The sequence below is a fragment of the Lissotriton helveticus genome, chromosome 1_1 (assembly GCF_964261635.1).
Source record: "Lissotriton helveticus chromosome 1_1, aLisHel1.1, whole genome shotgun sequence".
Classification (NCBI taxonomy): domain Eukaryota; kingdom Metazoa; phylum Chordata; class Amphibia; order Caudata; family Salamandridae; genus Lissotriton; species Lissotriton helveticus.
In genome coordinates, this window is record NC_136057.1 from 145052713 (window position 1) to 145074248 (window position 21536).

The following is a 21536-nucleotide window of genomic DNA, read 5'->3' on the forward strand; positions in this document are numbered from 1 at the left end:
GTGCAGGTGCTTGCCTGTTCCATCTCCATGGTAGCGTCTCACTGAGACAGTTGTAACCTGGAGAATCGACAGGCTGGCAGTAGGAGTTGGTGGCTCTACTTTGTAAGCAATAAAAGACTTACAAACTTGCAAGAGTGTCTCCTTTTAACACTGTCTCCTTTTAACACGTTGCTATGCACACACATCCAGAGATTACACAAAATGGTTCCCACATTGCGTGCGTCACGACACCACGTTGTGTGAGTCACTTTTCTGCTCTAAAGGAAGCTCAGTGCTGGAATCCTCCATCAGCGCTGAAAATTCCGAAATGATGAATGCTGTGAGCTCAGGTATATACTTTCAAAAATATATGGGCTCGCGGTGCGCTTACCGTTTTGATGTTTCTGAGTCCTCCTCAATCTCCTGAAACTGCTTAAATTGTGCCATCTTCGCCCAGATACTCACAATTTTTCTGGATTTCGTTCTCCATATCTCGAAAGAAATGCCACAAACAGTACTTTGCCAATAACAGTACAGTTAGCTTCAGTAATGCAAATCGTAGGCTCAGGAACATGCCACTCCGGTGCTGCTCGTCGTAGTTTACAGGAGTGTTCCTCAGCTCGTCACCACTTATTACAAATTGAATAATTCAAATATTCTTCCAAATATTTTAATATGCAGCACAGCAACGTCTGGTCATCGCGAAGGTCCAGTGCAACCGACTCTCACGATGACCAACAGCTAAGTTCCAAATGGAATTGGAAAAGAGAACATAGCATGAGATGTGATGAGAACTGCACAAAGAATCTCAAGCAGTGACATTTAAGAATATAACAAACGACTCTTTCATGTACAAGATATTAGATCGCATATTACTGCCCTGAAATATATGCTTGAGCTAAATGATACTAGGGTTTGTCATAATGTTGCACTTTTTATCACCAAAGCAATCAATATACGTAAAAGTATTGTTTTATCGTGTTATAATGAATTTTATGGATACTGGACGCAAGTACTCCAAATGTATTGCCATGTATTGATATACATAGCTATTTGTAAGTGCTCTTGCTTTTACGCTGGCATAATCATGTGTTAATATTTTATTGTCAGCTACTTTTATGGTTGTTTACATACCGAATATAGTTTTCGAATCGAAAGATGAAGCCTACTACGCATGGCAGACTTCAGCTTTCACTTTCCTGAGTCAGTGCTTGCGGAAGAAGGAACCTGTGTTCCTAACTCAAGGGTCTACCCAGTGCTGGCAACTAAGGCAGTCCAACCTGTGAGTGTGAGTCAGAGTGAGAATAACAGTAGGTGAGTGAGAATAAGCATAAGTCTGTGAGCGCTAGTACTCATGCGTGTGTTATGCTTGTGACCGTAACATACTGGAGTTTATTCTTGTTTTATGGATACACATATTGGAATATTCTGACATACTGGAGGTAATTCTAGGCATACCCATTAGCTGTGGCAAAATGCTGACACTGGCACACTAGTTTTAATTCTAGGCATATGGGAATATGGGACACACATTGCAAAATTCTGGTGCCAGCATACTGGAGTTAATTTTTTAATACGGGCACTCATGGCAAAATGCCTGCAGACATAATGGTCCTTATCAAAGAATGATATGGGTAATGTTACACAGAACTACATTACAACCTGCTTAGGTATTATCCAAATGGAAAAAATATTTATTCAGGCGAACAATCAAGAAACTAACTTTCCCCACTTCAAATTGGCTCAGCACCACGCGATACGTCACACCCTTGCGACTTTTCCAACAGAGGCAGTGCGTGGGTGCGATTATCTCAGCACTACAGCATATGATACAGCGCCTTGAGACCCTCACGGGTAAGTAGTGCGCTTTACAAGTACCTTGATTGATTATGATTCATTTTTCACTGCTCATGCCGTTTTTACCATCAACAACCACGCCGCCTACCTTCTACTGCAGACGTGTTTTTCCTAAGGTTCACTTCAGTAATTGCGCATACCGTAATGGTTCATCGCTAAACCCTCCCTAACCACCTTTCTTTTTTGCTCTTGTCACCCTTCTCCCCCCCTTCCCCTCTCCCCTTTTACCTGTTCTCCCATCTGGTATTCTCTTGGCCTTATACAGGATTCTCTCAGGCATATTTCCTCCTGTCCCGATGATGGCCCCACACCCTAGTCGGGATCGAAACGCTGTCGACAACCACATCTTGACTCCAATTGTTTCATTTGGATTTATGTGAAGCACAAGATGTTCTTTAAAGATGACTGTTTTAAATATGTATTTTGTTGTTGAAGCCACCATGTATGTAAATGCCTGAGGTCTGGATATGTGGTGATTTGCAACCCCAATTCTTACCCACTGCACTTTGTTTATAATTTGGTTTTTTTCTTGATTGTTCATCTAAATAAATATTTTTTCTATTTAGATAATACCTTCCCAGGTCGTAATTTAGTTCCGTATAACATTACCCATATCATTCTTCGATAGGGACCATTGTCTCTTGCAACATGGTGCATACCATTGGTCCCTCTTGGCGTAAAAGGAACCTGGTCCCAAAATGCTTGTGATGGCGCACTTGTATTTTTTGACATATGGGTAACTTACTATATATGGATTCAGTCAATGGAAAACTCAAGCTATAGCATATTGTATGGCTCTGGCATTCAAGAAAAAAGGTCACCGTGGCACAATGGAGGTGGATAATCCTCCTACAAGACAATAATCTGCACTCGCTCAATTTGCTTGCTTACTGTAATTCTAGACAATTATTGCACACCACTACTTTCAAAGATCACCAGCTGTCACTGAACTTCATGCTACTGAAGTCCTTCTATGCAACATGCAGACAAGTCATCACATCAGCCAAAATACTATACCAAAACCATCAATGATGCTGCTAAAAGAAGCAGAATGCTTTTCAAGGCCATCATGCACCGATCAAATGCGAGTAAGTCTGGCTTGTTCCCTGACTTGTGAACTCTGACTTGTTCTCTACACTTGCTTGGTGCAACATGGGTTAATATATTCATCATATTTTCACAAATGACCACAAATCACAACTGGCAAGGCCAAAAGAGATTTGTCTGGACTATATTTGATCAGTCAACAGGGCTGAAGGAAGCAAGGAGTTCATGTTCTCATGAGCAGTAATCTTTTTGGTCTCATCTGTTATATACAATTAGGAGAGACAAAGGGGCAGATTGCTGAAGTTTTGAGAATTCCCAAGAATCAAAAAGAATCAAAAAGAATCATTTTTATTGACATTACAGGAGGTGATGTCACAAAAACTGTCATTCGTGACATGAGAAGTGACACCATTTAAACAGTTACAAACCTCAAAATAACACCAACCATTCATTAAATGTTTATAAATGTAGTGGAGCAGTACAAGGGGTCTGTAGGTGGGCTCCACTGGGGCGGAAGACTTCGTGAAGGCTTCCTCTGCACACAGCAGAGCTCTAAATAGTCATATTTAAAGTTCACGTTTAGGCTCATCTCACCAGGTGTGACATTCAGCCTGATACGACTGAAGGCTACTCCCAAACTCTAAATGTGTGAATCTCACTCACAAAAAGTGTTACATAAAACTCGTACTTATCACAAATTCTCGAGCCTAACGTTTTATACACATTCCTGGGCTGTATCCTGAAAACTAACACATTGTAAATCTTTAAGTAATGAAAAATACCTTTTTTTATAGAATTTCATCATACGCCTTTCAGAACATTACTCTGAGGTAAGTGGTCACAGCCTAACTGGAGTAAAGAGGAAAAAAGAAAAACGACTGAAGGTAGGAAAGAAAATATGCGAGGAGGGAGGGAGGGAGGCAGAGACAGGAGGTATGGAAAGAATGAGGGGAAGGTTAAAGAAAGGGGCGTTAAACGGACAAGAAATGGGAACACAGTAGAGAGGAAGGAATGGTTCGATATAAGACATACATTCCAACAGACCCGATTCAGGCAGGAGACTCATGATTTTTAAAGCTAAAACTAACTTTATTTGAGCTGTTTTCTGCCTTACGTTGCTTGTGTCTAAATAGAAGTCGACGGGGAAACTACATTCCCTCGATTTCATGCTCGAAATCTTCCAATTTACAAGATTAAAAAGGTGGCATATACAAAAAGTGTTAAAATCTAAAGGGAGGAAAAATTGAGAAGTCTGTCTCGGGAGAGGACGGGGTGGATTACGTATGCTTTGCCACCTTTCGAATAGACAAATTGCAACCATTTTAAGAGTGTGCAAAGGCTTAGATGTGAAATTAAATAGGACAGTATACAAATCGTATGAATACACTTGTAACATGGCTTTTCTGCCTTTGTTTACTTTATTAGTCAGATGTCGTTGGCGAATCTCTATAACAGACTTAAAAGTGCTTTCTGTTTATATTTACAGTTTGAAGAATTTCCGGATAAGGGCTAAAAATACCGGTGTTAAGAGACTGTGTTTGTTTTTTTACCGGCGGGGGCATTAAAATACTGGTGCTGCCCATAGAAAACCGGTCAGGTGGCAAACCAAGGGTAAATATGAAGATACATGATGTAAAAGGGCGGAGAGGAGAACACAAAAAGGAGGGAAGTGAAGGAAGAATATGGAAAGTCCTTTAATAACAATGACGCCATCACTGCACTTTACCTCACAGTCTGCTGTCTCACACCTCAAGGGTCGTGGGAGCGTCAAAGCTCCGGCGTGTCGTGCAGCCGCCGGGCAGGTGCGGTTGAACAGCCCTAGGCTCCCACAGGCACCTGGGGGGGCACAGACGATGTGTCGTGACCCGAACTTGGTCACAGCGCCCTCTGAGCTCCCGCGAGGCTTCCGTTGCCCGAGAGAAGGCGGGAAAAACGAGCTCGTGGGGAGATCTGCTTCCGGTCTCGTAACAACCGTTCGGACTTTCAGCGCCCTCCGTCCGCGGATAGGCGGCGAGCTCGCGCCCGTCCGTTGCCACCTGCTGAGGGAGCGCGCGCGTCGACCAAGGCCTACTGCGGGAGACTCAGACTCTGTCTTAAGGGCATGGATAAAACAAAATATTCTGTAGCGATTTTATATGCTTTTCACTCTCAGGTAACCAGCCGCATTAGCAGATCCCTTCTGTAGCGTCGCCGAGACGCAAGGGGCAAGAGATGCCTATGCCACAAAGTGGGGCCTAACTGTGACTGAAATGACAACACAACGCTAGCTGTCAGTTAGGGCCGAAGAACCACGAGCGGTCACTCAGCTGTTTATTTATACCTGGGGGCTTGCCCCGCCCCCAAGGTGCATGCGTGCGTGCGTGCGTATGTGTATGGGCCGGGTGGCTCCATTACTACATCCCTCCAAACTCACAGATCAATAGTCCCGGCCATGAGGTGTTTTGAATTTAGTTCATATTCCATGCATAGTCCTTCAATCGTTGGTTGGGGATCGGATTAGGTCGCAGATGATATCTTTGGCTTTGACGACCCTCCGGACTCCCCGTCTCCACTGATTGCTCAGAGCAACGCTGGTCATTACTTGAGGGGTTCTCTGTGCTGGCGGTGTTTGCTGGCACAACCCTCGTTGAAGTCTGTCTTTCTTCTTCTTGCGGTGACACTGGTGACTCCGTGCGTGCTGGTTCCTGCTCTTCGTCTTCCATTTCCTCAGATGCAGTTCCGTCGTGCCCATATTCACGTGAGACGCGTTTGAACCAGGATACATTTCTGGTAACAGCTCGTGTGCCTCTGAACGCCGACACCATGGTGCCGTGCACGTTCACAACTTCCCATACTTCTGGTTCAAACGCTGGGTCGTATTTTGATTTTCGTTGCCTGTTCTTAATAACCACTCTGTCTCCAACCACCAATGACCTGGCTTCGGCTTTCCTTGCCTGACTGGCTTTGTCGTTAGTGCGCTTCCGGCGTTCTTGGGTGACCTCGTGATCTATTTCTGGGGGGCACCAGGCAGGTGTAGTTGGCACGCAGTCTCTTGGTACCTTCTTGAATACTAGGTGTGCCGGAGCACAGCGTGTTGTCGAGTGGGGTGTCTGTCTGTATGCACTGAGAAATTGTGACAGGCACTCTTCTGCGTCTTCCTTTCTTTCCACACCAATTTGCAGTGCGCGATTCAAAGTCCGCATAAATCTCTCAACTTCCCCATTTGCTTGGGGCCATTGCGGAGTGATTTTTCTGTGGTGAATACCCCGTGTAGCGAGATAAGTCTGGAAGTCTTTTCCCTGAAAAGGAGGGCCGTTGTCTGACCTCACCTCTTCTGGTAGGCCTACCATGGCGAACACTCTCTCCAGAGCTTTCTTGACGTGGTTGAACGCTGTCGTGGGTACAATTTCCACTATTGGAAAACGGGAGTAAGAGTCTATCATGACAAGGGTGTGTCGTCCATCCGGGAATGATCCAAAGTCCATACTCATTTTTGACCATGGCTCTTTACAGAGTTCTTCGGTGATCACCGGGTGAGGAGCAGGTTCCCGGCCTGTGATGATGCACGAGTGGCAGTTTCCAACCTCTTCCTCCACCGCTGCATCCATGCCGGCGAACCACACCTTGCTGCGCAAACGCCCTTTTGTCTTCGATACTCCTTGGTGGCCTTGGTGTGCAAGGCGTACAACTTCTCTCTGCAGCCTTGTAGGTACCACGATCGCTGCCCCTCGGAGGACCACGCCGTGCGGTCCAATGCTCAGCTCACTCTGAGCTCTCCACAGTTGTTGTCTCGCCAGCTGTTCTTGGGGTGTGAGGGCGCTAACTCCATCAAGAAAATTTCTCCAGTTCCTGTTTGTCAGCGTAGTTTTTACCTTGACAAGGCATTCGTCTTCATCCGTTGCTTTTCCAATGTCCTCCAGCGTCAGGGCTACTGGGCAAGCGTCTTGTGAGATCATTCTGACATATTCCTCAACGTCATCTACGTCACTTGTTATTTGGACTGTATCTCCGGATCCGGGGTGTCTGGATAGGAAGTCCGCAGGATTGTCGGCTCCAGGCCTATAGATCACCTCAAAGCGGTATGTTTGGAGTTGGACAGCCCATCTCTCAATTCTGGGTGGTGCGAGTCTGGCAGTTCCCGTAAATAGGGGCACCAGGGGCTTGTGATCAGTCACTACTTTGAATTCATGTCCGAACAGGTAGAGGTGAAAATGCTGGCATGCCCATTTTATTGCCAGTGCTTCACGTTCAATTTGGGCGTACCGCATCTCCGTCGCAGTCAGTGCTCTGCTGGCATATGCTGTCGGCACCCATTCATGAGCTTCAGTCTCTTGCATGAGGACGGCCCCTAATCCTACAGGACTCGCGTCTACAACGACTTCTGTGCGCCGGTGTGGCCTGAAGTATGCCATGACTTTGTCGTCAATTAATGCAGCTTTGATTGCCTCAAATGCTTCGTCTTCCTTGGCCGTCCACACCCATGGTTGACTTGCTTTGGTTAGGTTACGTAATGGCTCAGATAGGGATGCTAATCTTGGGATGAAACGGCCGCAGTACGTGGCCATCCCCAGGAAACTCCTGACTTCCGTGGCTGACGTTGGCTTAGGAGCTGTCCTGATGGCGTCCGCTTTCTTCGGGTCGACCTGAAGCCCTTCTCTGGAGAAGATATACCCAAAGAAGTCCACTGATTCCTTGTAGAAAGAACACTTTGCTTTGTGGAGGGTGAGGCCGTGATCAGCTAGGCGTTGCAATGTTGCTCGGAGGTGGACGTGGTGTTCTTCCAGAGTCTTGGAGAAGACAAGGATGTCATCGCTTAAATTTATAACTCCTGTCAGGCCTGAAAGAGTCTCCCTGATGGCGTTTTGAAAAACTTCAGCCGCCGATGACACCCCAAAGCTTAACCGCTTGTACCTCCGAAGTCCAACATGGGTGGAGAATGTCGTGATGTTACGACTGTCTGGATGTAGCTCAAGCTGGTGATATCCGGCGTTAAGGTCCAGTTTTGAAAACCAGCGTGCACCATTGAGATCGGCCACTATATCGTCCATAGTTGGAGTCAGATGCCTCTCCCTCTTTACTGCCCTGTTTGGAAGACGCATGTCCACACACAGGCGTATTGCGCCTGGTTGCTTTGGTTTTGGAGCAATCACAAGCGGCGATACCCAGGGCGTTGGGCCCGACACCTTTTCAATTACCCCTAACTCCTCAAGCTTGTGCAATTCTTCTTCTACTTGCTTCCGTAGGTGAAAAGGTACTCGTCGGTGTCTGAGAGCCATGGGTCGGACCGTTGGGTCCACGTGAAGTTTGAATTTTTTTCCTTTTAAACAGCCAAGACCTTTGAATAGGGTCGGGAAATCTCTCAAGATTGCTTCTGCGTGTAGTTCATGTACTTGCCGTGCAAAGAACACAAGTTGTAAATCTTCTGCCGTGTGGCAGCTCAGGAGCGTGCCGCGCCTGCCTCCAGTCACATGGAATTTGGTCTTCACTTGTTGATCATTGCACGCAGCTGTTACTTCGATTACTCCCCTGAGAGGAAGTGGGTCGTCGCTGTCATAAGTGTAAATTTTGGCGTTTGAAGGAGACAGCGGTGGGCGCGGAGATAGTAGCTCATATTGCGTGCTGTCCATCACATTTACAGTCGCTCCAGTATCAATGAGTGCTTGCACTGGAGATCCAGCGATGGAGATCTCACACATCGGTGGTGGTCGTCTTCTAGAGCCCTCTCTCCCCACATAGGAGACGAAGAAGATGTTATCATCATCATCATCAGCACAGAAAGCTGTCCTGGAGGCGTCACCACACGGGCCCGGATCTTCCAATGATAGTTGTCGCACTGCCTGTGTAGGGCCTCTTCCATTCGAGCTAAAACGGCGGTTCCCACTGCTGCGACACACCTTTGCAAAGTGATTTATTTTTCCGCAGTTGGAGCATACTTTTCCTCTTGCGAAACATCTCCCATTTGTCGGATGTTCCATGCCACAGTTCCCACATGGATTCCGAGAGCTGGCTCGAGGGCCTCCTCTCTGTGCTTGTGACCAGCGCCTGATTGCGTCAACTTGTTCCTCCTTGATTTGAGGGGTTTTTGCTGGTGCGCTGGGCCTGTCGAGAGCAGCTTGCATTTCATCAGCTCTCGCATTGGATAGCTCATGCGAGCGCGCAAGGACGAGGATCTCATCAAGAGAGATACGTGGCTGTCTAAGAATGAGGCGTCTTAGTTGTACTGATCTGCACCCCTGGATTAGCTGTGCACGGATCTCCTGGCGCTGGTCTGGAAGTTCACAGGCAACGGCTAATTTCCTTAACCGTGCATAGAAAGAGTCAATAGGCTCCGTTTCACCCTGCCTGGCTTGACGCAGCTTAAACCACTCGTAATCAGGGTTCACCCTGGGATCGAAATGAAGGCTCAACGCCCGTACTGCCGCGTCATAATCCTCTTCTCCCCCACGATCTGGCAGCGTTTCAAAAAGCTCATACAACTCATCCCCTCCATAACACATGAGTAAAGAGCGCTTCACCTTGCCATCTGTTTCACGGACACCAATAAAATAATGCTCTAATCTCCCAACCCATATACGCCATCTTGCCGCAGCTGTGTGCGGATCTGCCAGTTCGCTGAATGGAGGGAGTGGAGCTGCGAGGCCATGTCCGGGAGAGGCTACAGCAGCGGCTGTGGCGGCACCAGGAGCTGGACCCGGGACAGCAGGTATCTGCACCACGGCTGGGGGTCCAGTGGGAGCAGGTGGTTGCACTTGTGCTGAGGTTGCAGCAGTGGCACCTCCATTGGCTTGTTGGTCTGTCATACTTTTGACTGTCCACGCAAAGAAGCACTGTGTAAAGAAAACTAGGATCAAACAGGTTCTGTGTGACGCTGATCCCACGTGGCAAAAACGGCACCTCTAGGTAACTTTCCTGTCAGTTTATATCTGGTGCGCGAAAATGTGTTTGTTTTTTTTTTTTTAGAAGTGTAGCGCTGGCGAATGAGGTATCCAATATATCTTCAAATTCGCTCACTCGCTGTCTGGTCAATGGCTGAATGCTTTGTCCCTCCTTTTTTTTTTTATTCCATCCGCTCAATGCGTGAGGATTTGCCAGTCTCTTTCTCCTAAGTCAGCTGCCTGAAATACGATCTGACAGGGCTTACGCGACCTGAATCATCGTGCGCATGCGTGTGTCAGTACACAGCTGCTGAGGTAATCGTGCGAGGGCCGAGGATTCCTTTCCGATGCGCTGTCAGCCGGTGATTCAGCATGCGCATGCGTGTGTCTCTACACAGCTGCTGAGGTGATTGTGCGAGCGCCGAGGATTCCTTTCCGATGCGCTGTCAGCTGGTGAACGAGCGCCTGATGCAGCCGCTGAGGAGATTGCGCGAGGGCCGAGAGTGTCCCTCCGACGCGCTGTCGGCAGGTGAGAGAGCGCACACCAAGCTGCGTGGGCGAGCGGGTGTCGACTGAGGCTCTGAAAAGGTGCGAGCTCACCTGACGCACCACGACCTGATGCGTACTTTATTCTCCTCAGAGACGCTTGGCTCCGTCATGTAGAGGAGACTGTCACAGCTGTGTGGCGAGGCGTGAGTGACCGTGTCCGCCTCGTCGCCAGTGTAGCGTCGCCGAGACGCAAGGGGCAAGAGATGCCTATGCCACAAAGTGGGGCCTAACTGTGACTGAAATGACAACACAACGCTAGCTGTCAGTTAGGGCCGAAGAACCACGAGCGGTCACTCAGCTGTTTATTTATACCTGGGGGCTTGCCCCGCCCCCAAGGTGCATGCGTGCGTGCGTGCGTATGTGTATGGGCCGGGTGGCTCCATTACTACACCTTCAATGATAATTGCAGTGAAACTAGTCTGTGAGAAATGCACTCTTTGATTTTAAGCAAACACTGCAGATCAGATGTCTGTGTGTGTAACCGAAGGGTCACAGAAATGAATAGAAGTCAAGTGCTAGGAGGTCCCAGTCTGTATTAAGACCAGCATTGGCAAAGCCCATTGGTCTTATCTTTGGGACTGATTGACTTTGCTAATGATCTTTAACCATGCCTCTCCTTTGCTTTGCAGCGTGGCTATAGAATTTAAAAAAAGTTTGACCCTGCCAGTGGCAGCATTTTGTATGCTCGCACACCATGCTTGTGCGCATCTGTAAAATGGCACAGCAGCTTTCTTTTTCTTTTTAGTTAACAATCTGTGTTGATCAGTAACTAAAAAGAAGAGTGAAAGTTTTTATTTTAACCAGATGGAGGTAAGCAACAACACAGGGACTTAGATCAATGAGAGTGTTAACAGCATGATAGGAAGAGGGTACGGACCGGAATCAAAACAGGGGACACAAGTAAGGAAGCAACACGGAAGACATGTCTAGGGAAGCAACACCAATGGCACTGACGGGGGTTAGCAAACTGGCAAAATAGAGCAACATAGAGCTGCTAAGAGTAGCACACAGGGGAGAAAGTACCAACGGGGTTGAAAATGGGGGGGGAGTACATGTGCAGGAGAAAGGAACACTGAGTGTGGTGAATGGATACAGAAGTACATGAGGGAGACAACTGGAATACACGTGCGGATTACTTAAAGAAAACGAAAAAAAGTAGCACTTGAAAAGCAAGCAGTGAAAGGACACCAATAATCGATCCAGGCTCCAGTGGAGGGACAAAGAGGAAGGAAAGCCCATACAATCTAGCGAATAAGAATCAAGCAAATGAGAATGACAATAAATTCAGTCGAAGAGCCAGGTCTTGAGGTCCTTCCTGAATTGCGGCAGCAATGATGATTGCCTGAGGTGCAGAGGCAGGGAGTTCCAGGTCTTCGCTGCAAGATAGGAGAAGGATCTTTCTCCAGCCATGCTTTTATGGATCCATGGGATGCTGGTCAGGGCCAGTTGGGAGGAGCAGAGATGTCTGGTGGGAGTGTAGAAGGAGAGGCAGAGGTTGAGGGTTTTTGTAGGCGTGCTTGAGAAGCTTGAAGGTGATTTTCTTAATGACAGGTAGGCTGTGGAGGTCTCTCAGGTGGCAGGTGAAGTGGGTCCAGCATGGTGTGTTCAGGATGAGTCTGGCGGAGGGGTTCTGGCCGATCTGCGTTTTTTTTCGTTTCTGGGTGGTGCCGGCGTAAAATGCGTTGCCGTAGTCGAGTCTGCTGCTGACAAGCGCATGGGTGTCCATTTTCCTGGACTCAGTGGGTATCCACTTGAAGATCTTATGAAGGAGGTGGATCATGTGGAAGCAGGAGGACGAGACGGCATTGATTTGGCGGGTCTTTGAGAGCGAGGAGTCCCAGATGATGCAGAGGTTTTGTGCGTGGTCCGTGGGTGTGGCGGGGATTCCGAGCACTGCAGGTCACAGAGAGTCGTCCCAGGCGGAGGGGTAGTAGCCCAGCATGAGGATTTTGGTCTTGTCTGTGTTAAGGTTGAGGCAGCTGTCCTTCATCCAGGTGGCAACTGCATTCATCCCGTTGTGAAAGTTGCTTTCGGCGGCTGTCGGTTCATCTGTGAGGGAGAGAATCATCTGGGTGTCATCAGTGTGGGAGACAATGTTGAGTCCGTAGCTTCTGGCGATAGCAGCATGCGGGGCTATGTAGGTGTTGAAGAGGGTGGGGCTCAGGGAGGATCCCACAGGCACTCTGCAACTGGTCTCTGTGCATTCTGAGTTGGACTGTAGCAGTCTGGCTCGCTGCGTTCGGCCAGTGAGGAAGGTATGGATCCATTCTAGGGCTTTGTCGCAGATGCCGGCGTCGTGGAGTTTTGAGCCGAGGGTGTGGTGGGAGACGGTGTCAAATACAGCTGAGAGGTCCAGGAGGATGAGTGCTGCAGTCTCGCCTCGGTCGAGGAGGGTGCAGATGTCATCTGTAGCGGCAAGGAGAGCAGTTTCAGTGCTGTGTTTGCTTCTGAAGCCCGATTGGGAGAGTTTCCAGATGTTGTTCATTTCGAATAAATAAGAGAGTTGAGCGTTGCTGACTTTCTCGATGACTTGGGCTGGGAAGGGGAGCAGTGAGATGAGTCTGTTGTTCATGAAGTCTGCCGTTTCGGCAGAAAGTTTCTTCAGCAGGGGGTTGATCTCAGCATGCGTCCAGTGTTCCTGGAGGGTTGTAGATTCGATGTGGCAGTTGATGGTGCAACAGAGTTTGGGTGCGATGGAGCTCCTGGCTCTGGCTCTGTTGAAGATGTGGTGAGGGCAAGGATCCAAGGGGGCTCCGGGGTGGATGCTCTTCATGATCCTGAAAGTGTTGTCAGTGGTGAGGGTAATCCAGTTGTTCAAGGTCTGCTGGGGACTGGAGCCATTGGGTGCGGTGGTTGTGAGTGGGGAGGGTGAGTCTATGGTTGCTAAGCTGTCGTAGATCTCATGATCTTGCGGTGGAAGAAGGTGGCGAGGTTGTGGCAGAGGTCTTGGGACGTCTGTTGTCTCTGTGCTGGGTTTGGTGAATTTTTTGTCCACGGTGAAGACTTCTTCGCTGTCTCTATCTGTGTCTCTCTCTTAAATGCACATTTCATTGTCTCTGCTACTTTGCTGGCTTTGCCTTTACTGTCCCACTTTTGTCTCTCTCTTTCTTCCCTCTGCCCACACCATTCATTTTATAAATGTTAAATGTTTTGCAAACAAATACTTTTTGACTGTGTTTAAATGTCATAAACAGGCTAACGGCACTACATGTATATGTTTTAAAATGTCAACACTGGATTGGCCCTTCTGTATTTGTTATTCACGGTGTTCTTGCAGCCTGAAGTGTTTTAATTTTATTGATGATTTATGGATGAGTTACTGTGCTCACAGATTAAATAATTATTCCAACTACTAGACCTGACGATGTAGGTTCCTAATGAGTGCACTGAGATACTAATTTCACCATATAAGTGTAACGATCCTAGTTCCTTTAGTGTATGCGCTCAACCTCCCCGGGACCCACCGTCCTAAAGTCCCTACTTCTCTACTCCCACAGAAACACTATACACAAGGAGCGCAAAAAGTAATGTAAAATATTCCATGTAAGCAATCCCACAATTAATAATCAAAGTTCATAATTTCCAAGCAAACAAAAAGGGTTCTCCAAGCTGTAGATGTTGAATTCTTATTCTCTATTCAGAATGACGCCAGTCAGCTTCCAACCAAGGTTATTCTAGATATAATACAATAAACAGCCAACGCGTTTCGTCCCCATTTGGAACATCATCAGGGCTCCTCAACTGCTCAAGTCATCGACGCATCTCTGGTTCCCGGTCCGATAACTCCGGTATTCCGGAGTTATCGGACCGGGAACAAGAGATGCGTCGATGACTTGAGCAGTTAATACAGATTGGAATATTGGAACTCTTTTTGACACCTGGCATAGACTACAGTGGATACTTACTGATGGATCTCCCTCTCGATGACCAGACAAGTCAACGCCGTCTCCTCATCATGCTTCAACACCCTACGCACGCTCCGTAAGATCTTCCGATGGATCCCGACCGAAACCAGGAAGACGGTCACCCAGGCACTCGTCACAAGCCGACTGTACTACGGAAACACCCTCTACGCCGGAACCACAGCCAAGCTACAGAAAAGACTCCAACGCTTCCAGAACGCCTCAGCCCGACTCATCCTGGACATCCCCCGACGCAGCCACATCTCCGGACACCTGACGGACCTGCACTGGCTCCCCGTCAGCAAGAGAATCACGTTCAGACTCCTCACCCACGCACACAAGTCCCTCCACGACCTGGGCCCCAAGTACCTCAACGACGGCTTGACCTTCTACACGCCCACCCGCCAGCTACGTTCGACAAGCCTTGCCCTCGCCACCGTACCACGCATCCGAAGAGCCACCGCTGGAGGAAGATCCTTCTCCTACCTGGCGGCCAAGACATGGAACTCCCTCCCCACCCACCTCCGGCTGACCCAGGACCATCTCGCCTTCAGGAGACAACTCAAGACCTGGCTGTTCTAGCAATAGCAGACCCCCCCTTCCCCCAAGCGCCTTGAGACCCTCCGGGTGAGTAGTGCGCTATACAAATGCTATGATTGATTGATTGATCGATTAAGGATTGTAAGCATTTATGCGGATACGAGTGCATGTCAGGGAGTGAATATTATTGAATCTTAAAGAATGGATAGCGTTGCAATGATTTCTGAAAGAAAAGATAGAATATAGCACGGAACTGGTACCACCACCAGGGCATAGAAGCAGCAGAATTTCAGGACGAATTTCGATAATATTTACAGCAAGACCTTTGATTGAGAAACAACTTGAGGAGCCCTGATGATGTCCCAAATGGGGACTAAACGCGTTGACTGTTTATTGTATTATATCTAGAATAACCTTGGTTGGAAGCTGGCTGGCGTCATTCTGAATAAAGAATAAGAATTCAACATCTACAGCTTGGAGGACCCTTTTTTTTGCTTGGAAATGATGAACTTTGATTATTAATTGTGGGATTGCTTACATGGAATATTTTGCATTACTTTTTGCGCTCCTTCTGTATAGTGTTTCTGTGTGAGATTAAATAATTAGGACATTGATAATGTAGGCTCTGATGACATGTCTTGTGGCCTTTCCAATAAGGTGTTGCATTGGAAATTTCGACACCTCAAAGTGCCAAACATGTTATTAAACAAAATATTTAATTTGACTATTATATAGAGTGTGCTTTCACACATCTTGACCTAGAAGAATGAAGCACTAACCCAGCACTGCATGGAGTCCACCTCTGACTTGCAAACTACATACTGATTTCTCCAATTTGTACATGAACTTACCGATCATGTACTGTGCCTATTTAAGCATAGATAGGTCATTTTATACACAGAGCACTAGGACGGAGATTTGTTTGCCGCTGTGTTCAAAGTAACTAATACTTTTCTTACTGTGCTAATAACTATTTTTCCTTACATGGCTCCCACCCCTTAAGAACAGTGGGCCCCAAACATTGAGCCAGTGAGACCTGGCTTATGCTAAAATGGAGCTTGATAGGGATAAGAAACGTCTGAGAGAAATTGTAATAGCAAAATATTTTGGAAATAATATAAACTTTAAATAAGCCATTGCTAAGCACATCCAGAAAAACGTAATTAGGAATTGGAAAAGGTCATATTGTATTGTTACTGCATTTGTCTAGTGATTGCTACCCACAACAAGACACTTAAGCATTTATGGAGAGCAGCACCCTACTCTGGAACACGAGGTAAGTGGTTAATCCAGTGGTTATTGATTATCAGAGTTAGTCTTCTGCTTTCAAGGAAATGGTCCTGCACATTTATTCCAGTTACTTTGTTGTAGATTAAATTAATTTGAGTTATGTGTAAAAATAGAGGGTGGAGGGTTTAAGTGATTTCTTGGACATGAATGGTGGAACAAATAGATCGGATATAGGAGATTAGGTATTGTAACGTGCAGAGATATTGTTACTTTATAGAACGAGGTGTTGGCATTCTATAGAAATACAACAATGCTGATTAGGGCAGACAGAAATACATCTTTGAGTATATTGTAGAAGGAGTGAGGAAGCCTGCAGAGGATGGACGTTAAGCAGAGGCTCATTCAAAGGTAAGAAAAGAGAGGGAACAATTACACGTTTATTGGTGTATGCATCATGCCCAGAGTCTGCCTTCATGCTGGTACCCATTCACCCAGGCTATTCCATCCCATCTGTTCTGTGCTGATGCCCCCTTCCTCTACCCCATTACGGTAGTCCTATACCTTATGCTTTTTTCTTCTGCTTCTAGCGCTAAGAGACCTGACGGTGATTTAGCGCTATATAAATACCAATTAACATAACATAACATATTTTGGTACCCATTCTCCCAGCCTATGTCCTGCCTGAATATCTCCATGGGGAGTCTTTCTTTTCTAACTTTCCATCAAGCAACACACGTCTGATAAGGTGAAAATAAGTCCACCTGTACCACTGTATTGATTGGTGAGCTGTGGTACAGGTCCACGACAAGGATCCCTGGCATGCTATGTCCATTGTGTCCTCACGAGTGATGTTTAGTATTCTGGCATCAGAGAGATGCCACAAAGCTCAGATGTTGTTCTTGTGCACTTCACACTAGCCTGGGTGTAAGTGCAGAGGTAAGACAAACGACCCCTTAAACCAGCAACTGTGTAAAGCAATTGTGCCCAACTCTCCACAATGTGACCAAAAGACCTGCATCCAGGGCATCGCAATACAGTCCCCTAATCACAATAAAGTAAATAAATAAATAAAGTATAAGTCCTGCTTGAGTCACAGATCCTAAAATTAAATCTCACACTCAACACAAAGGAGAATAAAATCAATAAAATACCTAATGGTTCTAACTCTGGTGGGAGTGAGGGACTTGTAGACAGATAAATTGTGATAAAAGCGGATTCAATTGATGAGTATTGGATGAGTAAAGACAAGTGTTCATCATCAATATAGCACAGCCCTGTTTGGGGGACTGTTTGATAGCCAGTACATTCGGGATGAGGCCCAGGACTTTGCTGTCCCTTGCAGGTTGTGTTTTTTACTACATCAGCACAGAAGAGTCGTGGACGTGCACCGGCACTTGCAAGTCAGAAGAAGCCATCCAGTTATTTAGCAGTCACAAACGTGTGAATCCGTACTAAGTGAGACAACACATTGTGACCAAGTTTCGTTATATATATATCTACATGATAGTGCTGTGAATAGGAGAACCTGCAGTCAGTCCTAAAAGCGTGCTTTTTGAGTGGTCCTGGTCGCTTTTGAAGAGTAATGTGTTGCACAACATGCTTTCAACATTGTTGATACAAGTTCAAATTACTGGTGACAATTTAGTGGAGAAATGTCAAATACTTAAATGTATCTGAGATATCCTTTGAGGTCCACAGCAATAGCCACTGTGCACCCCACTCTTTCCCAGTTGAAGGGGCCAGAGAATTCTCTCTCAACCTGTTGGCTCATGAATGCGGGTGAATGCTGAGATTAAAGAGGGTCATTCTATTGACAATTCTTACCGGCTGGCTCAGATCTAGTTTGATACAGACTCACAGACATGGTTGAGTGTACACATGGGACCTCTCAAGCGCTTTTGGTGTGGGTGGTCGACTGGGTCTTAGCCCTCTGATGTTCATGGCCAGCCTGCGGCTAATGTTTTGAGATACACAGGACAGCCTGGCCTTTAATCGAGACTTGCTTCCTCACATTGAGGTTTCCTTAAGGTGTCATACATCACCATGGCCCTGGGCCTGAGTTCTAGGATCTAACACCAAGTCTGGGTGTCTCAGAGCCACACGTACAGGCCTAGGGTTTTCCCCAGAGGGACAGCAGCTCCTGCAGATGGTGACATCTCATGATTTCACCAATGCTTGCGACCTCCACCAGGGCCTAGCACCGAAGCTCAGACTCCATGGCTGCTGACTGAGTGTCAGACCCTCACAGAGAGGCTCCCTTCTCACAGCCTTTCAGAGTCTCAGCGCTTCACAGAGGGGGGAGGCCTCCCATACTCAGTACGTTCCGTGCACAAAGTATACAGTATCTTAATCATTATGTCAATTTACAGAGAAATACACAAACTGAATTGCAGGATATGAAGCAAAAACACCCAATCTCTTTACCGAAGTAAACATAATCAAACATCACATTAGTTTTCAGTCTCTGCCTCTGAATGCAAACAAAACTTCAAGAATAATCTGCCATCAAACCTCTGACTTTAGGTTGCATTTTCGTCATAAGACGGGTTTTATAATATGTTTATTCCTCTGACAAGCCCGACATTAAAACAACGAAAGGAATGAATGTCGAAATCTGCACTGTGTATGCTCGAATTATTCTGCATCTGCATCAGCTTCTTATCATTCGAACACGAGTGCTTTTAAAAGTAAGAAGAGGAGTGTGAGACTCAAACCACAAGATTTGTGCATGTAAAATTAGTGTCATTGATATGCATAGAAGATGAGGACAGTTGTTAATCCTCAAAAGAAAAGTTGAGCAAAAATAATCTAACATCAAAGGCTAATAAAGCCTGGGTGAAATGTACTCAATTTCCTAGACTACTAGAAGTGTGAACTACGTGCAAGCTATGAAGCCCTCAATGTGCTTGAGCCCTCCATCTAGCAAAATCAAGAGTGTATGTCTGTATGTATATGGTTTCTGTAGCATTAACGTCGCCAAAAAGGAGCTGAGTGAAGTACATGGTCCAAGACAGGCATTAAGTCAATGAGTAACCGGAGAGGAAGCTTGCTTGTGAATGATAAATGGACTGTGATGTGTTCTTTAAAGAGGTGTATCTTCTCTTTCCTGAATTGGAGTGGAGTTAAGTCCTACAGGGATGTTGTTCTAGATCCTTGGTGCATACACGGAAAAGGCCTGCTGGCTAGTTTCTTTTTTGCTTTACATTTCTTAGTCTGCGGTGTGATGGAGTCATGGCTACAGGTGTGCTGAGAACCACCAGGGATTGTGATCTTGTCTGCAAGATAAGCAGAGATGCTGGTCACAATGGCTTAGTAAATTATGCTGGTTTTGAATATGGAGCAAGCTGGCAAGAAGCACCAATGGAGTTTCATCAGGATGGGGATGATGTGATCATATTTCTTCAGAGCCTGGATGGGAGGCCATGGATTAGGTCACTACAACCATCCAGATGTAAGACTATGAGGGCTTAAACAGCAGTTCTGAAGTTGCTTTCTGGAAGAAAGGGGTTGACTTTCTTTAGAAAAGAGAGCTGATACTGGGCGGACATTTGTTTTGGCAGGGTTTTCCTTGATGGTGATGTTGGTGTTTAGGGTGAATCCAAGTGAACTGGCATTCAGTGAAAGTTGGGGATTAGAGCGGTAGGTATGGTTCATGTCATTGAGCAAGGTTTGTTCTATTTCCTGTTTGTTCTTGGCAAATAATAGGAGTTTTGTATTGGTTGGGTTGAGCTTCAGTTAGGTGCTGGACATTCAGGTCTGGATGATATGCGAGCAGTGTTTGAGGAGTTGGATGTCGGATGTAGAGGAGACTTTCAAAAAGAGTTGTGTATCATCGGCATATTGATGAATTTTGGTGCTGTAATGTGTGAGCAGAGCGCAAAGCAACTTGTGTTAGTGCCAGGAGTACCAGAAGAAAAGTATGTGTAAGAGTTTCTATCTCTAAAAAAACCTACAACAGCAGGCAGGACAAAGCTATTTGAGAAAATGGTGCTCGGAGGCTGTAATTAAAGCCTTCTGAATAACAGCACACGTAACAGGGGGTGTCGCCATGGGAGGTTACAAAATGAGACGAGGAGGTAGTAAGGAGGGACTACTAAGCCTATTGACCAATGAACAGTCACAGTTTACAGTGGACAATGATACAAGTTAATGAAACATATAGGTGGGGAGTGGGTTGAGCTTAAAGTCCCTACCTGAATACAGCATACTTTGCAGAGCAGCACATGCACGGCCCAGTCTCGACCCAAAAATACAATGCACCTGATCTCTCGTTCCTTTTACCAGGTGGCAGAGTAGATGCATTGAGTGAATTGTAGGATTCTTAAGCACCAAGTATTACTTGTTCTCTCTGTAGATTGCTGTACATCATTTGGCCCCTAACCAAGGTGGTTACACAAATACAATGAACATGACAACTCAAGCTTCCCATGGGAGCCCATTGATAGTATTTGCAATGCAGCATGGGAAGGCACCTGAGCACCACACACAGCACAATTACAAAAATAACCAATCCGTTATGTATGCACCTGCTTCATTTAGAAAGTGACTTGGGAAAAGAATAGGGTGTACTCTAGCTCTTTCCAGCTAAACAAAATATGGCATATCAATCATTACAGCTCCTTGACTGTTTGGACTAGTAACTAAGCCAATCACGACAATAGCAGGTACAACCTCACCATCTTTAGTATCCCAGCTTTCGGTACACTAATGATGTATTCCTTGTACTGAGGCGGCATAGCCAGGTGACAACGATGCACAGCTCCCAATAATCCATTATAAGAGAGAGATTCAGGAGACAAAATATATAGAGTAGGCCTGGGTTTCTAGAGTGTGGATTTATGTATAATGAAAACAAGCAGCATGGGTTTACAATGGGAGAGAACAAGAGTAATGGGACTTCTTAAAGGGCATCCCATGTTTTTAGGTCAAGCCGGAGCCAGGGCGCAAGCACTGCTCTCGCGATGATCTGTTGTAGTTCAATATGGGAGAGAAGCCCTGCCCACTCCCCCGCCCATATTTTTCATTGGCTTGTGTCTTTTTCCTTCGTAAATGCTGGCTTCTGGTTTTGTAATGATCTTGTTAGTCCCTCCTTAGTACCGCTGTGTCGTCATTTGTAACCTCCCATGGTTACTGGACACTTTACTTGTTTTTTTGTGTGATTCTGCTGTTATGTTGTGGTTGCTCTCTCATGTTGAATTATACAAGGGGTCGTGGAGGCCGCCAAACACGTCACTTGTTCGCCTACCGTACCTAACGCCTGGACAGGGGCTAGTGAACTCGGTGCCTCTCCCCTTCCAGAGGTACCCTCCTATCCCACGCTTACACGAGAGGACATCAATTAAAGTTACTCTGATCTACTGACTACTTCTGCCATTTTCATTTTCTAATTCTCTGTTCTGACGGACATGGGGAACTACAAATCCCGGGGTGCACTAATACAGACTTTCATACAGTTTAGTTACTAACCCATGCATTCAGTAAGACACGTTCAATCACTCACTTACACAGTCAGTCACGCACCTACTATATAATCCATTCAGGCACTTGTAAATCCACTCATTCTTCAATACACCTTGGC

General features: G+C 46.3%; 1 protein-coding gene across 4 annotated transcripts in view; it reads right to left on the minus strand.

Moving 5' to 3' along the window:
* Window positions 1-4908, minus strand: part of CLCF1 (cardiotrophin like cytokine factor 1) — a 1651704-nt gene extending 1646796 nt beyond the window's left edge. For 2 of the 4 annotated variants that reach the window (XM_078658627.1, XM_078658384.1), the window contains exon 1: window positions 4610-4908. The gene's annotated coding sequence lies outside the window, so the exon portion shown is untranslated. Of the gene's footprint in view, window positions 1-370; window positions 722-3665; window positions 3733-4609 lie in introns of those variants that run through there. The other 2 variants (XM_078658468.1, XM_078658548.1) reach the window with 2 other exon arrangements.
* Between the last annotated feature and the right edge of the window lie 16628 nt (window positions 4909-21536).